The following is a 13,764-nucleotide window of genomic DNA, read 5'->3' as shown; positions in this document are numbered from 1 at the left end:
TTTTTTTTCTTAAGGCTTTTATTAATTTGACACTGGTTTTCATAGCAACTCACCAGGGAGCTGTAACAAACACTCAGCTGTACCTGACAGAAAATGGGGGGTTTATCTGCTCAAAAGGTTATTCCAAGCGTCAGAGGCCAACTGTGGTTTGGATCCTGAGGAACTGCTCCAGCTGTTTGATGGAAAAAACATGGAGCACCAAAGTGGGAACATTAGAGTTTAAAAACAGGGTTTGTGTCACCTTGAGCTGCTGAGCTCTGTTATTGTGGTCGATCCAAACTCCCACTCTCTGTGGAGCAGGCAGGTAGGGGACTTCTAACACCATTAATGTCACTGTTCCTCAGGGGACAATGCCTTGTCACCTCCAAACTAATTTAAAATAAAGGTTTTGTTGTTTCATTTGTTAGTTGATATGGATTTTTTTTCATTCTCTGAATTGGGGTTTTCTGTTGTTTCTACAAAATCCTGTTCTCAGTGCTCTTGTGATCACTTTGCTCCTGCTCAGCCCATTTCTGGTAGGAGCACATTGTTGCACAGTAATTCTTGGGCACCTCAAATTGCCTGTTTCTTTGGGCCAGACACTGTGACAATGGCCACATCATGTGCAAGTTTGTGGTTTTTTTCTTTTGTTTGTGGGGTTTATTTTTTTGTTTTCTTTTGGGTTTGTTTGTTTGTTTGTTTGTTTGTTTTTGTTTGTTTGTTTTTGTCTAGTGGACTCAAAATTTTGGCTTCATGTGGTGTTTTGTCTCAGGTATTTTGTCATTATCCTAATGAAATTTGATGGCAGTGTTCACCCACTGCCTTCTCTACCTGGACAGGGGTATTTCCTGTCATCCTTTCCTTGATGAACTTGAATTGCTCTGTTGGAAAATACTTCTTAATTCCTATGGAGTGAATTTGACTTTACCCCAAATTCCAGTTATGATCTGGTTGCTACAATCAAGGACTCTGTCCTGCCCTTATTGATACATGATTCTTCAGTGATTTACAGCCTATTCTGTCTTTTCTCCTGTTGTTGCCCACCTTGCAGTCACCCCCTTCAGTGAGCAAGGGGGTGGTGTTCAACACAAAGACATCACTCAGGGCTCTCTGGTGGCTCAGGACATGGTTCAGTGCTAACAGGGTGCTGCTGGCTTACCAGTTGGACTCAGTGATCTCAGAAGTCTTTTCCAACCTTAAAGATTCTATGATTATAGAATATTAACCTATTTTTTTCACATATCCCTTGCAAGACTCATTTCTCCCAACACAAAAGTGGCTTTAAAGGTATCCACTGCATTACTGCAATTTTCACCCTTTTTTAGCCTCATACCTTGCTTCTGTCTAAGAGTTTCTCCTCCGGCATAAATTAAAATCTCTATTTCTATATTCTCTATTTCTTTTCTCTCTATATCTCTATTATATAATGAAAATATCTTCTTTTAGTGTTAGGCATTCTCTGGCATGTTTATTCTATATGTCTTTTGGAAAATCCAAATTGTTTCTGAAAATATTTGAATGCACTGGATAGTTGAGTGACAGACCAGTCAGCTGTCAGTACAGAATGAGAGAATCACAGAATAAGCTGAGTTGGAAGAGACCCTCCAAGATCATGGAGTCCAACTCCTGGCCCTGCACAGGACACCCCAATAATCAAACCCTGTGTCTGATAGCATTGTGCAAACACTTCTTGAGCTCTGTCAGGGTGCTATGACCACTGCCCTGGGCAGCTGTTCCAGTGCCCAAGCACCCTCTGTGAGAAAAACTTTTCCCTAAACCTCCCCCTACTCAGGTTTATGTCATTTCCTCTGTGTTTAAGCAGCACTGTAGTTATTAATGCTGCATTATCCCTCTGCAGATTTAATGGGAGTGGCCTGATATCTGTACATCCTAAATTTTTACTGTTCTTAAACAGATAAATCTGACATTTAAATTCCCTTGAAAATGCATTATTTTCTGTGTCAGATTCACTTAAGAGCTCAGCAAAGCTTCCATAAAATGGCCTGTGATTGAGACAGTTCTTTCCTCTCTTACCTTGTGTGGGGGCAGCATATGTGCTGATGTGTGCCTGTTAACTGCAGGTGGGGTATTCAATTCACTAACACCTGCTGCTAATTCTGCTGAGTAGTAAATAGGCTCATGCTGTTGTTCTTCCCTAGCTGCTTTCATCTGCAGTGGGGTGAAATTTGAGGGACAGCACCTTGCATTCATTTACAAAGCAAAATCATTCCTAGGAGTAGGCAGTTTTGGGAAGAAGGAAAGGACGAAGAACAACCAGACATCATAAAGCAGCAGTCTGTGTCCAAAGCATACCCCAGTTCAGCTTTACAGCTGCCAGCAGAGAGGGGTAGCCAGCCATGCAGACAACAGCTGCATTGCCAAGGAACAAAATTACAGAGCCAGATGTTCCTCTTGGAAGTACATTACACTGAACTTGGTAGATGAGTGCAGTAGCTGCCAAGTGCTTCTCTTATTTGGTCATAGGTAATGATTCCTCTATCAGGGAATGTGGAGGAAAAAGGACCACACAGAATATCCTCATCAAAATGCTGTAGCTGAAACATTAACTTCTCTTGGACCAGAAAGATTTGGGAGCTCCATGGCAACCTTCACATCTTGTTTGAAGGGTAATGTTGTTTACTACCAGGCATGAAGTGAGAAACTTACAGCTACTGAAGCCAACTGCTTTCAAGGTATTTGCTACTCAAAGGTGACTAAAAGACAACTTTTATAGCAACCACAGTTGTTTGTGGGTGCTGTTGTAGTTCTCAGCTCAGGCTGCAAGTGAGAAGGAGAGTTCTGGTTCTGTCTCTAAAGCAAATACCAGGAGCTCGGGTTTCTGAGGACATGTTGGTGCTGCAGCCACGTTCTCAGTGCAGAGCCAGCCTAGGCTTAAAGAAGGAGCTGGGTGTGAGTGGGGACTGGCCATGGCAGTGCCACACCTTCACCAGCTGTGTCTGCACAGGAACGTGCTGAAGGCAGCATTGCATTCTGGAGCTAACACAGAAGGTCCATCCTGCAAGGCAGCACTCAGGCACACAGGCTCAGATTCATACCAGCTCATAAAGGTGGCTGACTTGGGACTTCTGGCTGCCAACAGAGAAGGATTGATATTCTTTAGGGAGATCCCCCTCTCCACAGACCCCAGGCACCCCTGGAAGTACTCATCTAATGAGAACTTGGATGACTGAATCTTTGGAAAGATGGAATGTTGGCATCTCTGAGATAACTGGAGAGATAATTCACATCTTGCATCTCTTCAGTCATCTTTCTTAAACTGCCTGAATCTGATTATTCTCTCCTAGGACTCACAAGTTGCAAACCCAGTTCTTTTTAAAAGTACCTTCTATTTCATAACCAAAGAAATGCACAATAGTCCAAATCCCTCTGCCAAATAAATCTGTCAGTAAGGAACTCACCCCTAAAAATTGCTTGGGCCCAACATTTCCTGTACATAGTATTAAACTTACTCCTGCACCATCAACAAATTTAAGATCCTATATCTCAGGGATTGCAACAGAGTCCAGAAAAGCTGCAGATAATAAATGAAACCAGCATATCACACTGAGATTTTTTTTTTTTTTATTCTAATCACATCGAGTTCATGGCCCCACTACTTATCTGGGAAGGGAGGGAAAAGGTCAGGTTAAGCACTGAGGGTTTGGAGTGAGAGCACACCGTGCTGCCTGCATATTTTCCATTGGATTGAAGGACATTAAGTTTCTCTCCCCACCTAGTGGTCACTAAGAGCCTTTTAACAGAGCAGCAGCCAAGCCAGGGTGCTCAGCAGCAGATTATGTTCTGGTTTTTCCACAAAATGGGAAAATCAGGGAGGAGATGGTTGCTCCCTTTGCTGTAGGTTATCTAGCTCAGATGAAAGCAGAGAGGAGGATCCCTGGAGGATTCCCTTTTTACTCCAATACACTTTTGAAATATGATGAGGGTAAGAGACTGAACCGATGGTAGGAAATGACTGTGAACCAATGGTTGGGCTGTGGCTGCTGATTTTTCCTTCTGCTGTCATCCTCCTTCTGTGGGTTTTGTGGTGAGTGAGAGCAAGTTTGAAATGTGACAGGCACTGAAACATCTTCATTTCTCAACAGTCTGTTTGGCCCGACTGTGGTTAATTCTGGAAATAGTGTGGCATCGGGTGAGGGGAGAGGAATATGAAATTAAAATGAATATGGATGTTAAGCAAAGCTGATGCTGACTCTCCTAAATATGAATAAATAAGTCAGGAGAGTAAGCAGTGAAAGCAAAGTTTGAATTCTTCCCATTCCAATGCCCTAAGGAGTTATCAGCAACATGAGGAAAATATATGTGAGGCAAAAACGTGGTCATAGTACACAAGACATTCCACTGCCTTCCCTGAGACTGCTTATCACAAATATCCTGTGGGGAGTGGGCCTTTTTTTTGTTTGCTACCCCTCCTTTAGAGCAGGTCACAAGACATCCCAGAGAGGAGCTCCTCTGGTATTTTGTGCTGCCTCTGGGTTACCCAGGGATGTCTCCCTGCCTCAGAACTAGATGATCTCCTGCTGTGTTTTTCAGAACTTCACTGCAATTTTGCTAATCTGTAGCTGTGAAATGAGGGTAATGATATTTTTCTTGCTGTGAATAAAACTTCGAAAAGGAAAGTGGAAAACCGTAATTAAATACTGCAGCTATGCCAAAAGTGCTGACAGAGGTTTATCATTTAGAAGGCAGCTCGAGTGTCCTTCCTTCCAGCTGGAAAAGTCCCAGGGAGCCCCTGTCCTGTCCCACGTGTGGAGGCAGGGCCAAGGCAGGGGTCTGGGTCATCAGCTCACACCCCAACAGACAGACTTGTTGGATGAATTCTGTAGAAAATCCCTGGAACTGCCCTGAGCTCTTTGTCCGCTCCCCCTGAACACAGACCCAGGTGATCTGTGGGGACTCAGAGGCTGCTTGCTCCCAGTGCTACTGCACCATCTCACCCTGGGGTCCCCCATTCACTGCTTGCTGATGAGCTTTCCCCTCCTGCACACTAATAAAGTCTTTAGCTGAGATCTGAGCTGCTCTCAGCTCTAGCAAATTGGGACAAGCTTCCCTGGAGAGAAGACAGATGTCTCCCCTCAGACTTCCCACCACTTGTCTCAGGTGTCAGACTGACTTTGTCTTTAATAAATACCTAAACCAGGAAGAGAATCTGAAAGCCCATGGGAAGGGATCAAATTATCCTGTGGCTCAGGTGAGGAGGAGACAAAAGGTCTGGCAGAAGATTTCCACATGTGACATCACGTTTCTGAGAGGTAAAGTGGGATCAGTTTGGGATGGAAGAATTGCAAGTTAAATTCCTTCTTAGCTAAAACCTAGTTATTTTCTCAATTTGACTCTACAGGGACCTTCATGCTGTGCCTTACAGTGGTATAATAAAACAGATGGAGAGAAATGTGCATCCTCTCTCTAGCTCTCTTATCAATACCTGTGCTGAACAGTAAATAACAGGGAAATGGAGCTCGCTTGTCAATGTTCCCAGCTGCTGTGGCTTTCTCCAAACATACAGTCTGATATTTATTGCTAACTGTTCTGAAATATACAACAGCGTGGGACAGAGCTGTGGACACATTGTCTTGCTTAAATAAGATATTACTGACAGCCAATGTTAGATAGCTCGGGGTTTTTATATTTTTATTTGCAGCAGATGTTTCCCTTACAGAGGCAGCCAGAGAAGCTGTCAATGCAGATTAACTGACTGATTTCAAATTAGGTTAGGTTGACAGCTAACCCTAATTTACACCTTGAACACCTATAGGGTGTGTTTGGAGGGGCATGGGGCTGCTGATGCATTGCTGGTGTGGCACAGCTCTGTGAGGGGAGTGCATCCCCTTCCATCCATCCTGTCTCTTGGCCCTTTCTGGTCACACCCAGCTCTGGTTTGTCTGTGGGCACGTCTTGCCCTCCTTGGTGGGTAGGACCCTCCCAACTGAGGCCTCCTGGGTGTTTCTGGAGCTCTTCTTGAGGTCATTAACATAAGGAATGAAGTATTGAGCGCAACTGAGCAGGACAGAGCACGTCAGGAGCCCAGTGGCAATGTGTGCTCTCAGTCTGAGGCGAGATTTTTGGGACACCTCTTTGCAAGCTCCTGGAAACCACACTTCCCTTGTTTCTCATCACTGAAATCAAGACATCCAACATCTACCACCTCCTGCTTTCCCACTCATCCTGTCAAAGAGGGAAATGAGTTTGGGCTGGGTACTGCGTGTTCTTGACATTCACTCTAGCTTTTTAAAAATCACTTTATAGTTCTCCTGGTGTTTATAAACAGATTTTTTAATAATTTGAGCTATTCTCTTTCCAGACTGATGGTTTTTTTGGTTCCCCAGACCCTCATTTTCCACCTTTAAAAGTGAGAAGTATTCTGTTTACTCTCCTGGTGTGCAACACAAAACATTTCATGCAAGAAACAGGAAACTAATATTACATTGTAGCAACTATTCTGAGTCATCCCGAGGATTAAACAGGAACAACAGCAGCGATAGGACCTGAATGTTCAGAGAGATAACAAGGCAGCAGGGAAAGGCTGTGCCAGCAGCAGCATCCCACCTTTGCAGAGGGTGGGTGGCAGCAGTGGTGGCTCAGTCAGGACAGGCTGCAGGGAGGAAAAATCATCTGCCAGACAAGAATTTCACATGCTGGAGCATCACCAGAATCCAAACATTTGGGTGTTTGGCTGCTGGTGTTTGGATATTTTGGCAGAGGTGCACTGCTGTCCATCTCCCAGTGTGGAAAAGCCAAACTTGCCTTTTCCAGAGTGGACTGATGGACTGAAAGAACTGACAGGTCAAAGTCAGACATGTGAGTTCTATTATATCCACATTAATCCCTGGCGTTGAAAAAAAAATGAAAGAACCCTGTAGTTTAATAAAAACTGAATTAAATTCCCAAACAGTTTATTTTAAAAACAAGTTGCTTTTTCTCTGGCAATGTTTGGTTGACCTGTTTTGGTGGATTAGGTATTGGGACATGATGCTTATATAAACTTTCTTAATAAGCTGTGCTAGACACAAACATCCCTTATGAAAACTATGATCTTCTTGCTGCTGACAACTGCATCCTTTTTATTGTTCAGAACATAACACAAGACAAAAGTACAGAGAATTCAGAAGACACTTTTATCATTAATAACTTCATAATTTTCCCTTTGCCCATCTTTCCATTAAGGAAAGTAAATGCTTAAATCCAAGTTTTCCACTGCTATCTTGGATCTGAGTTTGTAATTTCTATTCCTCGCAGCTTAGAAAATGAAAATTTGGAAAAATACCATCATTTTTTCATTCTTGATGTGCACCGTCACATGAAATATTTTTTATTTAACATTAAGGAGGAGTTTTGATGCCATGCAGTTGTTCCTGGGGTTCTCTCTTTACAGTATGGGATGGTGTCTTAACCTTTGCCCCTTGCTGTGAAATGTGGGTCCTGTGCATGGCCACACAAGCCAACACTCTGAAGGAAACAAAGGGGATGACTGAATTCCTGCAGGTGAGACAATATTTTAGCCCAGAAATGAACCCAGGATTTGAGGTGAGGCCTCACCCAGCACAGGGCATCCCTTCCCTGGTTCTGCTGGCCACACCATTGCTGATAGAGGCCACTGGCCTCCTTGGCCACCTGGGCACACACTGGCTCATGATAAAGGTTGCCAAATCAGGTCCTCTTTGAGTTCTACCATGGTGTTCTTTCCTTCACACCATGAGTTTTCAGTAACCTTTGCTGATGGCAAATTACTTTCTTTTCCCAATGCCTTTCTGCAGTGCTTTCCCACGTGACACACAAAATAATTTAAAAGTGATTATATTTTTAATATTAAAGCAGCTGCATCATGTTCCCAAGTAAAATATTGTCATTATTTAAAACAGATCTGTTCTTCATTCCTTCAGTATTTGGTCAGAAGAAAGTAAGTCAGCAGAAGAAATGGTCACAAAGCCTTTTGCCAAATATTTCCATTACAGAGAGCTCTCAGTCAAGTGTCTGCAGACATGATGAACATAGAACTGCAGCCAAGTTCACAGAGTATTGGGGACAATTTAATGGGAAGCTCACAGGACAGACTGCAGCTCATTTATGTAGGAACACCCCTTCTCTCCCTAAAAGAGTACTTAAAACGTGGAAGATTTGACTGTAGGGTCACTATAAGTAAAAAGCAAAGTCCAAAAAGCTGTCAGCATAGTGGTGTTCAATAAATGGTTGAGATCAGCTGCAAAGTACGCTCACCTTGGCTCTTGGGGAAGTGACCCAAGGGCTGTCAGGAAAATGAATCCTCTGCTTTCAGTGAGACCAGAGATACTGGCTTTTGTCCTCGTGTCCTGCTGCTCCCTGGTGATGGAGAAACCTGTGGGACCCCATGGTTAGGAAGGACTGTGGTCACAGCAAAACCTATTTTAACTCTAACAAACCATACCTGGGAAGCCATCTCACATGACAAACACAGTCACTCCTTTCTTTTGTGGCTGACAAAATGGCCCTAAGGAAACAACATCTTGCATCCTAAGAATATATTTAAATAAAAGTGAGGCAAAAGTGGGCAGTGACAACATTGCCCCAGTGGCACTGGCATGACTGGGTATTTAGGAATAACCTGGAGGTGTTGAACAGCCTTTGGTGCAAACACTCCTCTATTTTGGTAATAACCTCACTGACTTAGTGGTGCAACACTTCTAAAGCAACTCAGGAGAGCATCTGTCCCTGTTAATGTGAAACATTAAATAAATACATAGCAGAAATCAACCATGGATTGTTACTTGAAGATGATGAATTGACACCGACCACCCAGAAAGAGCAGAGACTGAGCAAATTAAACTTTATGAAACACTTTATGAAACAGGGTTTTGAAAAAGCTGGAATATATGTAACCTTTTCAAAATGGTAGAGAATTGGCCCACATCCTAAGTCAGTGAAAAGGATGTGAAGAAAAGGTACACATTTATTTTTCTCCTGGATAATTGGCTGGCTTGCCCTATCTCTTGGAGTTATCTTTTTAAATAAAACCTAGTTAAGTGATGTTTGAGCAGTCAGGCCATCCATAATTCAGGCTGGCAAGTTGCTGGTCCTCTGAAGTTGGTGCTGAAGGTACAGAGGACAAAGCAGTGACAATCTGCTGAGGATCTTTCAGGGAATATTTCTCTTTGGCTTTGGGGAGACAAAGAAATGCACAGCTCCACAATAACCTACAAAACACAATTTCCCTCCTTTGCCCGGGAATGGAAATTCATTAGATCCCTCCTGAAGGCAGACAGCAAGATGTTTGCTAGGATTAAGGTTTTGCTTCATTTCTGCTCCCTTGGAAAGAGCTGATGGTGCTGCAAAGACCATGGGGGAGTGTTGCATGGAGAAACAAATTAACAAGGAATTTTAGGATATATTTAAATGTTAAATGACATTTAATGTGTGGTCTCTGAGACAGAATGTGCTTAATTAGGGGAAACAGGAGATCTGTCTAAGAAAATAAATGAGTATTGACTGAAGATTTGAGGGGAGGGGACTGAACTGACCCAGGGTGTCATTTTTGTGTTGCTCTTGGGACCAGCTTGGCACAAATTGTATAAATGTCAAAAACAGGTAAAAAGGTAATTGTTGATGTTATTTGCACTTAGCCTTGCTCGTGGCAGTTGCTGTTCACAGGTGAGTCTCCTGAGAGGATTAGTAATTCAACTAATAAAGACTAATAATGCAGGTAAATTGGTTTGTATCTGATGTAATGGACTATTTTTGAAACTCTAATGATGTAACTGGGAAATCTGTACTCATTTTCAATTTCCAGATGGTTTTAGAGCTAAGTCTGATTTTCTGAAAAAATGCCTCAGATCATCCTCAGAACATCTGTATTTAAATTATGTCTGTCTTGCCCTGTATGTTGAGCAAGATATGCATTTTCCTCTACTCTTCCATGAAATGAGGTTTATGTTTTTATACTGTACAGCAAGAATGGCAAAATGAGCATCCAAATTAAGTCAGGAAGAGGCAAGTTTAGGTGCTGTGCAGGGATGGGGTCCAGATTTGGTTAATTACTTCACACTGAAGGAATGACCACGTCAGAAGTGAAATCTCTGCCCTGCATGTAATTTGGCAACTCTTCTAACAACCAGCTCAAAGCATGAACTGAACTCTTGACACTGCCTGTCCACCTACAGTGGGATTTTCCTCTCTCACTCCCTGTCTTCCACATGCACATGATGTTCCTGTCTGGTGTTTGGGGCTTGGTAAGACTCAGGCTGAACTTGCTTCCAGCTGAGTTTGGATAGTTGATCCCCCTGGGAAATGGGGGGCAGGCCAGCTGAAGAGATGAGATTGCAGAGCAACACAGACTCATCTTCCTTCCATCTTCATACCAAATCTGGGATTTGGGATTTGATATGGGAACAGGAACACTCCCACATTGTTTTTCAAGAACAGTTTTTTTTCAGCACTTTTCATAGACAGGCACCTCTATTATTTTCTCTAAAAGTGCATTTAAATGCTCTGATCTTAGCCTTATTCTCATTTTACCATTTGTGGCCCCCTAATTTAACATTAGGGAGGAGTGACTCTGCAGGCCTTTGGCAGCAAACTGAAAGCCACCAGCTGGAAAATATCCCATACCCCATCTTGAAGCAGCCAACACAGTGTCTGCAAGCTTGGCATGTCCTTCCCTCCTCTGAGCACCTTGCAACAGCACACAAATAAACCAGCTCTTGTGTGTGCTTAGAATTTACTCTTGGCTTCTCTTTGGGTAGGAAAAGTGTGGGCAGAGCAGTATTTTGTTCAGGTGGGGTTTTTTTGAGTGTGCACATGGGAGGTCTTTAAGGAAAACTCTTCTCCAACAGCCAGCAGCATGTGTGTGTGTGATACACATCCAGGAAAGGATTTGGAACAGCTTTCCTGGAGCTCTTGCTCATGCCAGACACCTTTGTTCTGTGGGAACTGTGCCTTGCACAATTTTTGTATGCTTTTTTGCCCTCCTGACTTCACAGGAAAGCTTGTGGTGGCCCTCTGCAGCATTGGGAAGTTGTGATGATTAATGTGAGTTACCTGTGTGTTACCTCGAGTTTAATTTCTATTCCCAGCTGAAAAGCAGAACAAATTATTGCAAGGAAACTGGTGAACCCCTGTGGTGTCACAGAACTGCAGCCAGCAGGTCACAGAGCCTTGAAAGCCAAAGTTGTGATGATCAGAAGGTAAAACCTCGTGTGGAACAACAAGAAAGTTTTCTCAGTGGTGTGTTGTAGCTTTGAATAATCCATGTAAGGAGTGACAAAAGCCCAGTAAAAAGGGTTATTTGATGGGCAGGAGGAGCCTTGGTGGGTGAGTGGGCACCAGGGATCAGCTGGGAGCAGGAAGCTGTACCATGGCTTGTGTCCCTTTCTAGTGTGTCTGATTTTGTGACTGAACAATGAATACTGAACTTCTTAATCTATTCTTAATTTTGGTTATTGTTAAATGTTTTCTTCTCTGTTGTTTCTCCAGGGAAATATTAAATTGTCCTCTTTTTTTTTTTTTTCTTCCCATCTGTCTACTGGTGTTTATCTCTTCCTGGAAGAAATCCAAGTTTCGTAATTAAGGCACTAGGAACAGTCAGAGGTGGGATCAGTAGATAAAATGTAATTATAATAGATCTATGAATCTCTCTGCAGTAAATATTTTAACACCTCAGGCCAAATCCTTAATGAAGACAAACAGAGTTTTTCGAGATCACACTGTCTTATACCTACTGCGGATCTGTGCAAAACTGCACTGACAGCTCCATTGTGATTGTGTGGGAAAACTTAAAATAAAATTACCTTAGGAAGATGAGGTACAATACCCTGCCCAACAGGCAGTTTGGATGAAATATGTGATTTTTTTTTTTCCTCACATCCTGTGATATATGTTTGCTTATCTTTTTCCCTTGGCAGTTTTCAAATACCCTGAAATGGAATTATGTCTGTATAGGTAAAATCTTCAGTTGCAGTGGTGAGCAGCTGGATTACATATGCTAACTAGACAAGGGGTGTAACTTATTCCCTAATTTGGGTGCTTAGATGAGGGTTTGTGGTAGAAACATTCCACAGGAAATAAACCCACAAAAAGATGACTTCGGAGAACAGCAGCAAATTGCCTGAAAATTACCCAAATCCCCCAAATCCCACCATTCCTGGGCACCTTGTTTACCCTTCTGCTGAAGTCTGGAGCAGGTTTCCATGCCATAGCTGGTGGCAGTCACTATTTCTGTCCTTCCTGACTCCAGAAAAAGTTCTCAGGGGACACTGGCTCTGAGGTCTTCCTCAGCTGCAAGCCCTGGGGAAACTGAAGTCAAGTGTTACACACTGAACCTGCAGAGTGCCAGATGTTCTGTCACCTCCTGGTGTGGCTCAAAGGCTGCAGAGGGACACGTGGGAAGGTTGCTGGCCACGGATATGGCAAGAGAAGGACTTTTAAGTGAACAAGAGCCCCCTAGGTGATCAAAAGTTTTCCAAGAGACTGTATGGATGAGCCCTAACAAAAGATGAAAAATCAAAAAGAAAGTGAATGTTAAGGCAATGGAAGCCTGGTGGCAATTCCTGCTTGCCAAAACTGAGGGACACAGGTCCTGTAGGAGCAAAGGCAGTCAGATGGGAACAGACAGCTTATTGCATAAGAAAAGCAATTAATCCCTCAGTGTGTCTTCCTTCACAAGCAGAACCAATAACCTCATGTCTTTTAAACAATGTCATCTCCACTAACTCAATAGAGAGTTTGAAGAAAGCATTGGATAAGAATGCATTATTATAATAGGAAGAAAAACAGTCTCATTGAAATGTTAGGTACATGCTCCATCCTTTAACAAACAGAGATTTCAGGGAGCTGAGAGTAAAATTTGAGTCTATAAATCTTCCTGTATTACTGTGTAACATTACGTATAACGTAACACAAAGTATAACATAATATAGTGATACAATATAATAATATACAATTTAAAATCTAAAAGGCATCTGTTCTTCAAAACCAGGGTCCAAGGCTCATCTGGCCCTTCTGGGTGGCCTCTTTCCTTATGTGGAATTGATATGAAAACTCTTACCTCAAGCTTGTGTCTGCACTGAGTGTGTGATCAAAGAACAAACCACAACGATCTTTAAAGTCACTAGAAAGCTGCATGTCTATCAGAGATGTATTTCATTATGATTCAGAGATGCCAAAAACATGTTTTCCCTTCAAGGTTTGCCAATTTGTTTGAAAGAAGATGTAAAGGATGCATCTGTGCAAAGGCTTGGAGTTACACAGCTGGAAAAGAGGGAAACCAGTTGTTTATCCCTTCAGCTCTCTTACATTTGCACAAGTAAACACTGCACAGGCTGGAAAGGATGTGCTCCACACCATGTCTGTGTCTAGCTGTGACTGCTCAGAGAGAAAAAGCTGTGCCTGGCTCTGACCAGAAGCTTTTGGAAGCAAAAATGAGCAAAGCTCGTGGCATCACCAGCACATCTACAAAACATAGTGACGTTTCCATAGAAATATGCTACTGTGGTTAAGTGCACACCAAGAAAAAATATGCCCCATGCAGATTTCTTGGTCACTTGGTTTCTGGCAGGGGAAGACAATTAGAAAGAGGAGTTTTAAGGAATCAATCAGCTTTGTTTGGGCTGAGCAGCATTTGTGATGTAAGAAATGTAGGCCCCAGCAGTGGCAGATGTCCTTGGCTCTTCTACTGTATTTCAGTGTTAAAGTGGCTGTCCCGGGAAGAGTCAGGAGCTGAGGGTTACCTGGGTTCTAGGGAACTACACCAAATTAATTCATTTTGGGGAAATGTGTTTTGCAAGCAGTGAATAAAGATCA

The sequence above is a fragment of the Lonchura striata genome, chromosome 6 (genome assembly GCF_046129695.1).
Source record: "Lonchura striata isolate bLonStr1 chromosome 6, bLonStr1.mat, whole genome shotgun sequence".
In the NCBI taxonomy this organism is placed as follows: Eukaryota; Metazoa; Chordata; class Aves; order Passeriformes; family Estrildidae; genus Lonchura; species Lonchura striata.
The sequence above is the reverse complement of the archived record's forward strand: the minus strand, read 5'-3'. Positions refer to the sequence as shown.